Genomic DNA, 12,635 nt, shown 5'->3' with positions numbered 1-12,635 from the left:
TACAGTAATACAGACGTGTCTATTTCTGTAATGAGTAAAAGTCCTTTTATTTGACATAAATGTACAAAGATATTTAAATTACAGTTGTGTAAAGTGTTGCTCAGTTTAGAATCATGTGGATTATTACTGAATGTACTTACAGACCCACTCATATGTTTATCATCATTAGTAAAGGGTAACTAAAGCAGTCAGACACACTTTTTCTCTCTGAACTTGTACGTCTCAGGTATAATTAAGAGAAAATGGAGGTGCTTGTGTAAAATTTTAAGCACATTTCATCGCTGCCTCTTGAAATGCAGCTGAAGGAGAATCTAACAACAACAGAAAAACACACAGTAGGCTCCCTGTAATAAAGCAGACGTGCGTGATTACAGATTAGTCACATCCTGACTGACTGATGAGTCAGTCGGCTTCACTTCGTAGACAATCAGACAATAGGTGTGTTTCCACTGTGGGACCTTTTGAGTAACTTGGTTCCACCATAAGACAAAAAGAAGAATTACAGTCAGGTCCATAGATATTTGGACATTAATGCATTTCTTGCTATTTTAACTTTTAATTTAGTCACAGTTATCTGATGCATGTGGGGTTTAAGTGCAGGCTTGCAGCTTTAACTTCAGGGCTTGTACAAAACTATCGGACACCCACTGAGGAATTATAGACTGTCATACTCACCTCACCTCGTCCGGTAGCTAACAGGATCTTCTGATATGAAATTTTCATTTTGTTGAGATTTCTTTGCAGGCGGTCTGATGTCTGGATGGCACTGACATCCCCACAGACGGTGTTTTCTCCTTTGTGGTGCTTTTATTGCAACTGTCTCCTGTTGTTGTTGTTTTCTACTTTTAGTTTAGTCTTCACTGAATGAAAAATAGTTTGATTGGTTGGAGATCTGGTAAATCTCTTTGTCATTGGACAATATTTTAATTTGACCTTTTCCTTTACCTACAAAAACTCGACAGCACTTTGGGGTCATTAGTGTGGAGTGCAGTCAGCTTGGCTGCATTTGGCTGAATGTGAGCAGAACGTAACTCTGAGCAGAATCAGTAAACGACAGTAAAGTGAGGCCCAGTAGAAGCCGTACGTTCTCACGCATCACTCTGCCTCCACGTATGCTTCAGGTTATCAGCTGTTGTTGGTTCAGAGAAGCCTGAGCTGCTGAGCCGGGCATCTCGGCTTTTTAAATGTGAGATGTGAGCACCACAGATTTATTTAATTATTTGTGATGTGATTACTCTTTCTTTTTTTCTAGTAGAGTAAACTCAGATGGCTTAAGGCAGATTTACGGAGTTTATTTACAGGTGATGTGAATATGAGTGAGTCGGGTGGCCAGGAACAAAAGACAGCGCTGGAGGTCTGAGAGGGTTTGATGAGGGCAGGCAGAGTCTACAGGTGACAGGAAAGTTTTCTAGAGTGTGGTGCTGGATGAAGGGCTGGACTTGACCGGTGACTAGAAAATCCTCCACAGGTAAGAGTTTTCTGGCTACAAAGCTCCCCATAGTGCAGGTAACGATCAGGCAGAGATCCATCACCATGGCTGGATCATAGCAGCTTCTGAATGAGACCTGCCCAAAGGCGGAGCCCGAAATGAACCCGCCCAGAGCCACCCAGCGGGAGAGGAGGGAAAGAACGGGCCAGCCTGGCCCAAACCATGAAAATGTAGTTATTTAACTTTTTGTTTTGTTTTGTCATTAGTTTGCACCTCCGTACTTTGTTAGGTGGAGACTTTCCTCCATAAAAGACATGGACAAAGATCTGTCTACTTCCTGGAGAGTGTTCTTCACTTAACTGTTCTGAAGAAAAGACCGTGTGATCGTCTTCCAGGGTCATTCTTCCAGGACTCCTTTATCATACCGAGCACACCACAGTGTTCTTTTCTCTGTTTTGTCATCTCTCTGATGGTTTCTTTTCACTTTACAGTCTAAGGATGACCTCGCCGCTGCACTGAGCTCTCCTGTGGATGTACGTTGTGGGTTTGGCACAACTGGACAACTGTCTATAAAAAATGATGAATGGACTGTTACTTATATAGCACCTTTCTACTCAGCTGAGCACTCAAAGCGCTTTCTACAACACTTCTCATTCACCCAATCACACACACACACACACACACACACACACACAGTCCTTTTATCTATGCCTGAGTGCTTTCTAATATTCACACACACTCGGACTGGATGCTTCGGGGGCAATCAGGGGTTCAATATCTCGCCCAAAGATACTTTGGTTTGCAAACTTCAGGGATCAACCTCCTGACTTTCCACTTGGTAGATGAGTCGCTCCACCACGTGAGCTCCAGCCACCCTCCTAGAAGCAGTCACACATTTAAACCCCTAAAAATACTGGAATCATTGATTAATGGTTATTATAATAACATACAATCAAGTTACGCATCAAAACAGTAAAAACAATATTTTTTTTTATATCAGACACTGAAATTAACCATCTAATGTCAGCTATCAGAAGCTAATAGAAGCAAACTCGAGCTAAGGCTACGCGATCCGTGTCATTCAGGGCGTCGTGAGGATGATTTAGGGCAAATAAAACTCAAATAAAAGCAACTGAAATGAGTGAAGTCGGAGAGAGTTTGATGTGGTCTGTTAGCAGCAGACTCAGTGTTTCCACACCGAGCAGCCTGAGCCTAAAATAACGAGGGGGGGGGGGACTCGGGGCTGGTCCAGGTTCAGGTTTAGACTGGGGTTACTTCTGGGTCTGCAGCACAGGGTTGGCCCTGTAATCAGCTGACAGCTCTGGTTTCGCCTTCGATCTCTCTGTAATTTTCTTAATTGAAGCCACTTGAGGGGTCCAGCGCTCAGTTCATCCTCCTTTTTTTCTCTTTCTATGTTGCCTGCATCCTGCTTCCTCTGTCCTTTCCTTTATTTTGTCTCCTATTTGGTTTCCTTTAAATATTTCTTTCTTATTTTTCTTCTCACACTTGACTTGGTTTCATTTTCTTTCTTTTCCTATTACTTTGATTCTTAAGGGCATTCCTTTCCTGTCGTTCACTTTCTCCTTTCTATCTTTCTTCAGTCTTGCTTTGTTTACTTTTCTGCTCTTCCTTTCCTTTCCTTTCCTTTCCTTTCCTTTCCTTTCCTTTCAGTAGTAACTCGGGGTGAGAAAGAGGAGGAGAGTATAAGGCTCAAAATGAAGTGATGATAAATGTTTGAATGAATGCTCATTTCCCTTTTTTATGTCAGTTGAACTAAAACTTTGTGAATTAAAAAAAAAAAGATGAACACTTTCTCCACTCCTGCATTTGTCTTTTATTTCTCCACCAGGCTTGTTTTCGTTCTCTCGATCATTTCCTTCTCCCCCTCCCCCGTCCGACCCCCATCTCCTCCAAAACTCCCATTCTTCAGTGTAAATTGATGCTGATCACCCGTTAATCTTTTTAAGTTGCCGTGAAACAGCCAGCAGCATGCATGACAATGGTCCTCTCTGTGTGTCTATGTGCGTAAATGACAATGGCTCTGTGTGTGTGTATGTGTGTGTGTGTGTGTGTGTGCACATTGTGGTTTCAGGGCCTACTGTATGCTTCCTTTTTTACATCGCTGCTACTATTACTGCACATCTGGACCCTGCATGTGTGTGTACTCAAATTACTTGTGTTGTGGGAACTCGCCTCCATTACAGGGACCCAGCCCCACTGTGTAAATTAGATTTATACATGTAAACACAGTTTTTGGTTAGAATAAATCTTTAGAAAAAGAATCAAAGTTAACATAATGTCCTCTCAAGTCTATCAGCCATGTTGTGAGGGCAAAATCCAGATTCCACATTGCATTGTGGGGACTTGATTTCCTTTAAGAAAATAAGCAAAGTTTATTAATTTATTAATTTTTAGTGTGAAGACTGAAGGAGCAAGTCGTCAGGAAATGAATGGAAAACGGTGTAAAGTCCTCTGAAGTGATGGAAAACACGTGTTTGTATGTGTGTGTGTGTGTAGCTGTTAGTTTAATCCTGAGTGGAGTTTACGAGGTTGAAGCTGCAGAGCAGAACAAATTCTCTGTGTCTCTGTCTTTATTTATTTTTACTTCTCTTGAGGTTTGTCTGATATCCAACACATCTGCTTGTTTGTTTGTGCGTGTGTGTGTGTGTGTAATCCAGAACCCAAACACACTTACAACAGGCAGCACAGTTTGCAGCTCTAAGCTTGAAGCCCGCCCTGACCTCGTCGATTTGTTTCTCGCGGCATCTGTTTTCAGTTTAGGAGCTGTAAAAACCTCTGAATCTGACCTGCCCATGAGCAAACAGGAGAATGACACAGTTAGAGACGAGCTCGTGAACAACCAGTGAATCATTCACCAGCTACTTTCCCTCAGGCACTGGTGGAGGCCAAAAACTGAGCTAAAACATCAGGACTCCTTTACTAAGATTCATCAGCCTAACCAGATCATCCATTGCCCATAAGCACTGCAGTAGCATTACATGTTTGTTCAATCAATCAATCAATCAATAAACGAGTTGTGAAATTAGCTGCTTATTGGGCTAAAATAAACTCAGACGCATTACTAAAGACATCATTTTGTCTTTGGCCCTGCCCTTATTCTTTGTGGCACAGTTCAACAAGGAAACAGAGATTGTGGTCCATAATAACATGTTAGCATCACACAGATTTGCCTGTCAGCTGAGATTCTCCCACAGAGGGATTTCCTGAATAGAAACAAAGGACAAACTCACTGACCCTGTTTTACAGCACCTGGAACTGAATGGTCCAGCTTTGCTTTGATATCACAGGAAGTGATTTAAATCTCTCAACTTCAAGGCAAATAATTGAGGCATCAATCAATGAGAGTGCAGCATATCTTTTATTGACATGTGAGAGGGTGGTAAATACATTAGAGGGTTGCCTAGGCAACCACAGCCTGGAATGCCTGTCAGCAGCCGACCATCATCAACAAAGTGATGTGCGATGACTAAATCGTTTCTTGTGTGGACCCCCTTAAGTTCTGGAAATGTGTTACTGTAACTTTGGTCCATCTAAGATATTCCTCCTTGTCCTGTGGGTCGTTACAGGTGAATATTTGTGGCTTCCTGTCTTTAGGATGTTCCAGGATCAACATCGCAACTGACCAATCCTGTTGTCTGGCCCTTTAGTTAGCGTTAGCGAAAAAGTTAGCTAATGCAATTAAAAACAACCATGAATAAGTTAAATTTGGCTAGCAGCAAAACTACCTTAATAATATATATTTTTATATTGCATACATTAATAAAGGAAACACTTTAAATGCTTAGAGAGTTTTATATAAACAAATTTTTCTTTTTCCTCCATATTCCAAAGCTCTGACATCACCACATGCCTGGTCAGTAGCAAAGCTGATCCTGGGCCAACATTATAATGATGATGCAAGAACAACAGCAAAACTGGGATATCAGATACACCTTTAGTTTATGTATGTAGCTGTCATACTGCGGCGCGTTATTAATTTTGCTGACTCAAATGCAGGAGGTGAGAATCAGGGGCTTAAACACAGAGCAGAGCTTTTAATGTCAGACAATCGTTACAAAGTCCAGAAAACCGGAGAATAAACTAAAGCAAGTCTGGGAATCCAAGGTTTCCAAAACTCTTTAAACATACAAATGCTGAACTAAGAGACACGTGCAGAGGACGACTTGACAGAGGACAAAGGGAGACTCAGGCAATATATACAAAAGACAAAGACTGAAATGGCAACAGGACAACTAACCAAATCAGACGAGAAGTAAAATTCAACACAAGACAGAGAACAACATTTACTAAACTATAAACAGGAAGAGAGACACAGCAGAAAGGGAAAACATGGTTTACTAAAAAGGGGAACAAGAAGGACAAAAAGGCTAACACAAAGATGAGCTCGAAAGAACAGAAAGGGAACCCTCAAGTGGTTTCTGCTAAACCACCATCTGTCTTTTATAACAAAACAATATAGAATAAATATTCATCAGAAGATAATAAAGCTCATTATAGTGCAAGGAAACACAGAACCACACTATCAAACAGAAAACTGTAGAACGTGAACATAAATCACTTCTCAAAACCGAAAAGGAATAATGACCTAACCGCAAAACCAACAGCCCCAAACCAAAAACACCATAACAGTAAAAGGATGAGCCTACATTTCATATTTGGTGTGAACGCACCATAACAGAAAGCACCTACGAAGATTAAAAATAGTTATCCACTTAAGGGAAGGAAGGAAGGAAGGAAGAACCACAAACTGACCCGGATAAGAGTAGAGGTCATGATTTCCTCATGCGGCAGCGGCCAAGTGAAACCACCTTTGCATGGCTGTTGCAACATTAGACAACTACAGCTGAAACACTTGGTTCTGCAAATATTTGGACGCAAACTATTCTTCTTGGCTTTATGACGGTGATTTCTGACAAGTTGTTCAGGGAAAGCAACCAAGCAGTGATTTAAGGTAAGTGGTAACTTAGCTAGCAGTGTTGATCCAAAGCTAATGACAACAAAGAAGAACTCATAGACGGCGGCTCGCAAAGCTGAAGAAATCATGACAACGAACGCCATGAAGTCATGCTGTGAGGTTTTCTTTAAACCGTAGAAGTATTGCAGCATATACGAGGAAAGAGATGAAATAGTGTGCTGAACAGGTGTCAGAGCTGAGCTATGATTAGCTATGACTAAAGAGGATGTTATACTGAATAGATGTCTTCCGGAAAAAGAATAAAGCTTCGAGATAAACTTCTAATTCTAAGACATAAGTGAACAGCCCAAGGTTGTTAAAAGAGGTGCTGAAGGATCAGATTCATGTTCTTCGTGCTCTTTTGGTTTTTTTTTTTTTTGAAAAAGTGGGTACTTGCATTATTTGAGGTTAACGCCTCACCGAGCTGATCACCAAGCTTCTTAGTGACAGAGACAGCCTGAAAGAAGTCTGAGCTGCCAGGGTGAAGACAGACACGTTGTTGTTAACAACAGAGACAGAGTCACTGTTATTTACTAATACATAGGATGGATTATGAATTAACTGGCTTGACGAGGTCCCCGCAGAAGTTGTTTGTCAGAAGTTTGCATACACACATCATGGGCATGGTGGTCACAGTAATTTTGGACTTTTAATAATATTTTTGGACTGTTCTTTTCCCCAGGCTGGAATGATTGTACAGCATGACTAAAAAAACATAAACTGGTTCCCCAAATTTGAAGATATCCACAGAAATACATACATGCACTCACTTATTTTAATGAGTGGTGCTGAAGGTTCTGCAGCGTCTTTTAATTTGACAAGGTCAAAACCTATTAGCTTCCTATTAGTGACCATGATTGACTACAACTGGTAGTTTCACTCTGCCAGCATACAAAGGTTTTGTTCAACACTATTCATCCGAGTGGCCAATATTCCAAACAATGAGAAACTCTGAGGGACTCAGTGGAGATAAGAGAAGGAAAACTGTAGATTTACACAGGTTCGTGAGGTCTTTTGGAGCCATTTGTAAACATTTAAATATCATTTGTTAAAACAGTTGTACGCGAGTTATTTGAATGTGTCACCACTTTGTCAGCCTCTAGTTTCACTGCCAGGAACTCAGAGGATACCAACAAAGTAAGAAGGTCTTTCTCCAAATTCAACACATTCAAAAGCAACTGAAATTTAAAGGCACTCACATGGAGAAGACAAATATCTATGGAAGAAATATAGTATCATCAGAATCCAACTATTTTTAGACATTGAATTTATAACACTGAATTTTTATCCTCCAAATTTCCCTGCAAAAATATTCACCTGCAAAAATTCACCTGCAAAAAATTCAACTGCAAAAATTCACCTGCAAAAAATTCACCTGCAAAAAATTCACCTGCAAAAATTCACCTGCAAAAAATTCACCGTCAAATATTCACCTGAAAAAAATTCACCTGCAAAAAATTCACCGTCAAATATTCACCAGCAAAAAATTCACCTGCAAAAATTCGCCTGCAAAAATTCAACTGCAAAAGTGATGAACTTAAATGACCCAAGCCAGAGCAATCAGCACTAGATCGAGTCGAGCGGCTCTCAGCCAATTAAATTACGCTGTTTGATCACATGACATCGTTAGCCAGCAGTGTGTCTCCTGAAAAGAGAGCTGTTTAGAGGTGAGGGATTAAGTTTGTCTCCTAAATAGAGATCATTACAGGACGCCTAGTCCTACTTAAAATCCCATTCATTTTTCTTTTATTTTATCATCTACTCGAACTGAGGAAAACGTTTGACTAACTCAAAGAAAATTTCCGCGCCTCCCCTGCCTGTCTGTAGAGGCAGTTTTGAATTCAGGAGCGGCAAACCCTGGCGGTTCTCCGGTAAGTATATTATGTTTTATCTTCAAGTTTGTCTTTTGAAACGTTAATTTTATTTAAATCCGTTGGTCACGTATAAAAGTACACAGACGGGGTCTTTGCTCAACTCGTCTGAGGCGTGTCTCACTAAGCGCTACATGCTACCATCCTGCTAACCGAGCTAACCTTTACATGCTGTGCTCTACAAAATAGGATACTCGGTACAAAACCATACTCCACAGATGTTGATAGATAGACGAACACTGCAAATATAATGTGGGAAACGAGAACGGCATTTGGTGAAGGGGTAAAATACACCATGAATAAAGCCATAGAGTGAATGGCTGCCATGGTTGCAGAACGGCCTGATTTAATGACAAGAATGGGGAAGAGTGAGGTAAAGTGAACCAAAGCCACAAAACACGGTCAGACAAGGCGGGAATAGGGCAGTGATATGTCCGTCAGTATGAAGTTGGTGTGTGCTTTGGTGAACAAAAACTCGAGACCGGTATCAGGAAGATGGGAGACTCGTGTTTCACTGGAATAGTTGTGAATTAAAACATCATTTGTTGGGGAAATTTAGGTGTAAATGCATCCATACAGGCGAGACAGAAGCAGACCAGGCAGTGAAGAAAACAAGGCAAACATTAGAAATATTAAAACGGAAATATGGGATTAATATAACATACAATTAGGGAAAATTGAAGGAACGCAATGTAAATTATACTGTAAAGTCATTAAAACAGCATAACCTGATTAAAAGAAACATGTAATTGGGTAGGGTGGTGGTGGTGATGATGATGATGATGATGATGATGATGATGATAATAATAATATTAAAAAACATGTACAAGATGGGCATGTATACTTGTACCCAGAATTTAACAACTATAAAGTTGTGGCATGACAGTACCTTACCCCATCCATTATATCCACACTTTCAGAAAAGGATATGGTCAATATCTTTACAAATCTAAACTTAAACAGATAGCATAAGTTAAACGGGATATTCCCTCTGCTTTCTCCTAGAGAGAATACATCAAATTAAACAAATAAGTAGTCTATGGCATTTAAAAGTGGTTACCTACAATTCTGAAATGATAATACTAATTCTTATTGATGATGATACTGTATTTGAAATCCTGGTGTAACACTGAACCTGACATCATAAAATGATTACCCTTGTAATGTCAGGGAGCTACAACCAAGGAGGGAAAATATTACTGTCTCACCCCTTGTATCCAATTACATAACAGCACTGCTTGGTAAAGGTGTTGAATTAGCTGGGTCGCTCAGTTTGGGGAAAATTGTGGGTAGCCTGCAAGGGCCTCAACTTCTCCATTCCCACAATGTGCAACAAATGGGCACAGCTGATCTTCAAGATTGGAACATCGGCCAATTACTTCGAACTTTAACGTATTTTTGCAAAAATATTCTTAAACTTGTCTCTTTACACAGATCATAATGATACAAGATGGCACTTGTGTAATTTCCTATAAATTCAATAAATCTAAATAATTGTTACCAACCCGGTAAATCCTGAAAAATGTTTTAACAGCTGTGTTAAATTAAACTTCATACTGACACATGCTGGAAAGTGCATTCATGAGACAATTTTTTTTTTTATGCCTTCTAGAGCAGTAGCAATCAAAGATTTTAAGGATTCTTTTACATTTTTTAAAAACACTCTGATTAAGGCATAAGTTCTTTATTATCAGATCTAAGTTTGTTTAAAGCTTCGAATGTTTTGAGGTACTTTTCTTTGTTTTCAGGATTCGTTGCAACCACGGATGGGAAAATGTGGAGGTTGCACGGCTGATGTTTACTGTTCGTGGCACAGGAAGAGGCAGTTTCATTTCAGGAATGAGTGTGCACAATCAAAGGTTTGTTCTCATAAAATACTGTCAACCTCAAATGTTTCTGACATAAGATGGAAGGTGTTGCAGCTTTATTTCCATTATTTAAAAAATACATAAACATTAAAGGTATAATGTTATGATTTAATGTTGTCAGTGTTTTATGTCATGTTTAAGGATTTTGTTCTCGGTTGTATCTCACGTTTAGTTTAGTTCAGGGTCCATGTGTCATTCTGTCTCTCAGTGTCAGGTCTTCGTCTTGGTGTAGTGTTCTCATTTCCTGTTTTATTGTGAAGGTCTGCGTCTCATGTGAGTGTGTTCAGTTTTACCTCTGTCTCGTCTGGTTGATTATTCCCAGCTGTGTTCCCCACCTGTGTGTAATCTCCTTGTGTTTCTCTGTGTGTATTTAAGTCACGTCTTCTGTCTTTGTGCTGGCTGGTCCGTCTGTGTATCCACCATGTTCCTCTCGTGTGTTTGGTGTTAGTGTCTTAGTTTTGTAAATAGTTGTAAATAGTCTTGTCAAGTAGCGATCGTACATTTTGTTCACCTTGTGTATATATCCTTCACTGCAGCAGCATAGTAGGCGTGAGAAGCCATTTTTGTTGATTAAGTTTTCTCCTGTTTTTGTTAGAAAGTTAGGTAAGTGGATTGTCTTTTGGTTGGTTTTTATTTTGTGTAGGACAGCATAGGGACCAGTAGGGAGTTTTGTTTGTTATTTTTGGCACTGCTCACAGCTGAAGCAAAATAAATGGCTGCTTAGCACTTTTAGAAGATATTGTGGTTTGTGTACTTAGTTGGGTGGTGTGTGGGTGGGCCAACTTCTTGTTGCGTTCGATACTCGCCTAGACAAAGAACGTAACAATAGTTTTATGAAAAAGTTTTATAGTAAAATGTCTTTAGAGAACAGTGCCCTATCCAGCAGGATATATTGTCTCATATGTGTCAGGTGTTTTTGTTGTTGTTGTTTCTTTCAATTTCCATTATTTACCCCTCAAGGAAGAAAATATTGGACGGGTCCTACAAACCCCAAAGAGCCTTCAGGACTCTGCCCTATTTTTAGTTATTCACACACCTTTTCCAGTCTGTTACTTCCTTCCCTGAATGTTCATTCTGTGTTAATGGTCTGGTTGTCATCTCATGTATTGCCACTGATCATTACAACCCTTTTGGCACCTTTTAAGTGATATGCCTGGGTCCTTCCTACATGCCCTGATAATGTATTATTACTGTTGTCATGCACACATTTCATGTAGGGTTAGAAACAAGCAGGGAATTTCTCATACACACCAAAGAAAGGCCATACCTAATTTAAATATTTTTTATATATTATTTCAGAATAGAGCGACTGTGGAGAGACCTCTGGGTGGCCGTTGCATGCATTTACTACGATGTTCTTCACAACCTTGAGGAAGAAGGCCTTCTTGACATTTCAAATGCTGCGCACACCTTTTGCTGCCATTACATCTTTCTTCCTCGACTGGAGGATGATTTTAATACATTTTGCAGTGGATGGGACAACCATCCACTGCGAACAAAAAACAACACAAGTCCCAACCAGCTGTGGGAGTTGTGTCACAGATATCACCCTGTTCCTGTTCCAGAAAACACACAGGTAAAGGTGCACATTTTTAGTACTCATTGATTCTCTTACAGAGAATGTGATGATTTTATGGATAATTAAAGTCAGTCATAAATCCACAAACGCAACAAGCTGAAAGTCAGTGATGCTGCTCGGTTTGCAGTCCTGAATATGACGGCACAAGCAGGATTCACTGCACTGTTAATGTTAGCTATGTTATATTGCTGCCTCTGTTCGGTGGTGTCGAGCCAAACGGACTTTAACGTGTGTTTGAACGAGCTGACGGTTCACTCGTTAAGCTGAAAGAAAGATGCTTTAATCACAGGAGTCACACATGTGTCCACTGGACCATCTGGAACTCTTCTTGTTTAACACTCGTAATAACACAAACACTAAATCCTCCTTCTCTTGTGCTGTTTTGTAGCAGTGTGTACACCTGAGACTGTCACCTGTCTGTCCTGCACTCTCTCTGTTTCTTTCTCTCTGATTGTGGAATAAAAGTATGAACATGTGTTTATAAGTTACACTTGTGTTTGAATCCTGCAGCTTATCACACATTTGATTTCCATGTGTGACGACTGCAAGTGTCCAGAGTGAGGACAGACTGAGGGACCCACTGCTGCACATCATCTGTGAGGCTTTGCACCCCTGATGATCCACCAGGACAAACTCAGCAGTGTGTGAGGAAGAGGAGGAGGAAGAGCCAGCAGCAGCTGACAGATGGAGAGAATAGACAGACTGTTCCCTGTTTGTGAAGGACTGCTAGAAAAGTTTAACGTAACTAATTGTCTGTCCTGAATCAGTCTTATTAGGTAATGTTCAAATAATGTTATCATCCCAGTGTTTTCAGTGTGGGAGAAAGTACTCAGGGCCTTCAAGTTACACACTATGAAAGGCAGCAACAAGTTTAATATTCAGAAACCTAAAGTATGTATCAGCAGCAGAATGG

The 12,635-nt window shown here is 40.2% G+C and overlaps 1 long non-coding RNA gene across 2 annotated transcripts; it reads left to right on the top strand.

Moving 5' to 3' along the window:
* The first annotated feature begins 7,828 nt into the window (after positions 1 to 7,828).
* LOC109196077 (uncharacterized) lies at positions 7,829 to 12,285 on the top strand. Of its 2 annotated transcripts, XR_002057541.2 has the most exons (5): positions 7,829 to 8,071; positions 8,232 to 8,275; positions 10,024 to 10,134; positions 11,443 to 11,719; positions 12,233 to 12,285. It is a non-coding gene; the product is annotated as an uncharacterized LOC109196077 (long non-coding RNA). The 2 variants fall into 2 exon arrangements; XR_002057540.2 differs by having other exon boundaries at positions 7,829 to 8,275.
* The last annotated feature ends 350 nt before the right edge of the window (positions 12,286 to 12,635 follow it).

This window comes from Oreochromis niloticus, linkage group LG20 (genome assembly GCF_001858045.2).
Source record: "Oreochromis niloticus isolate F11D_XX linkage group LG20, O_niloticus_UMD_NMBU, whole genome shotgun sequence".
NCBI lineage: Eukaryota > Metazoa > Chordata > Actinopteri > Cichliformes > Cichlidae > Oreochromis > Oreochromis niloticus.
The sequence above is the reverse complement of the archived record's forward strand: the minus strand, read 5'-3'. Positions and strand labels throughout refer to the sequence as shown.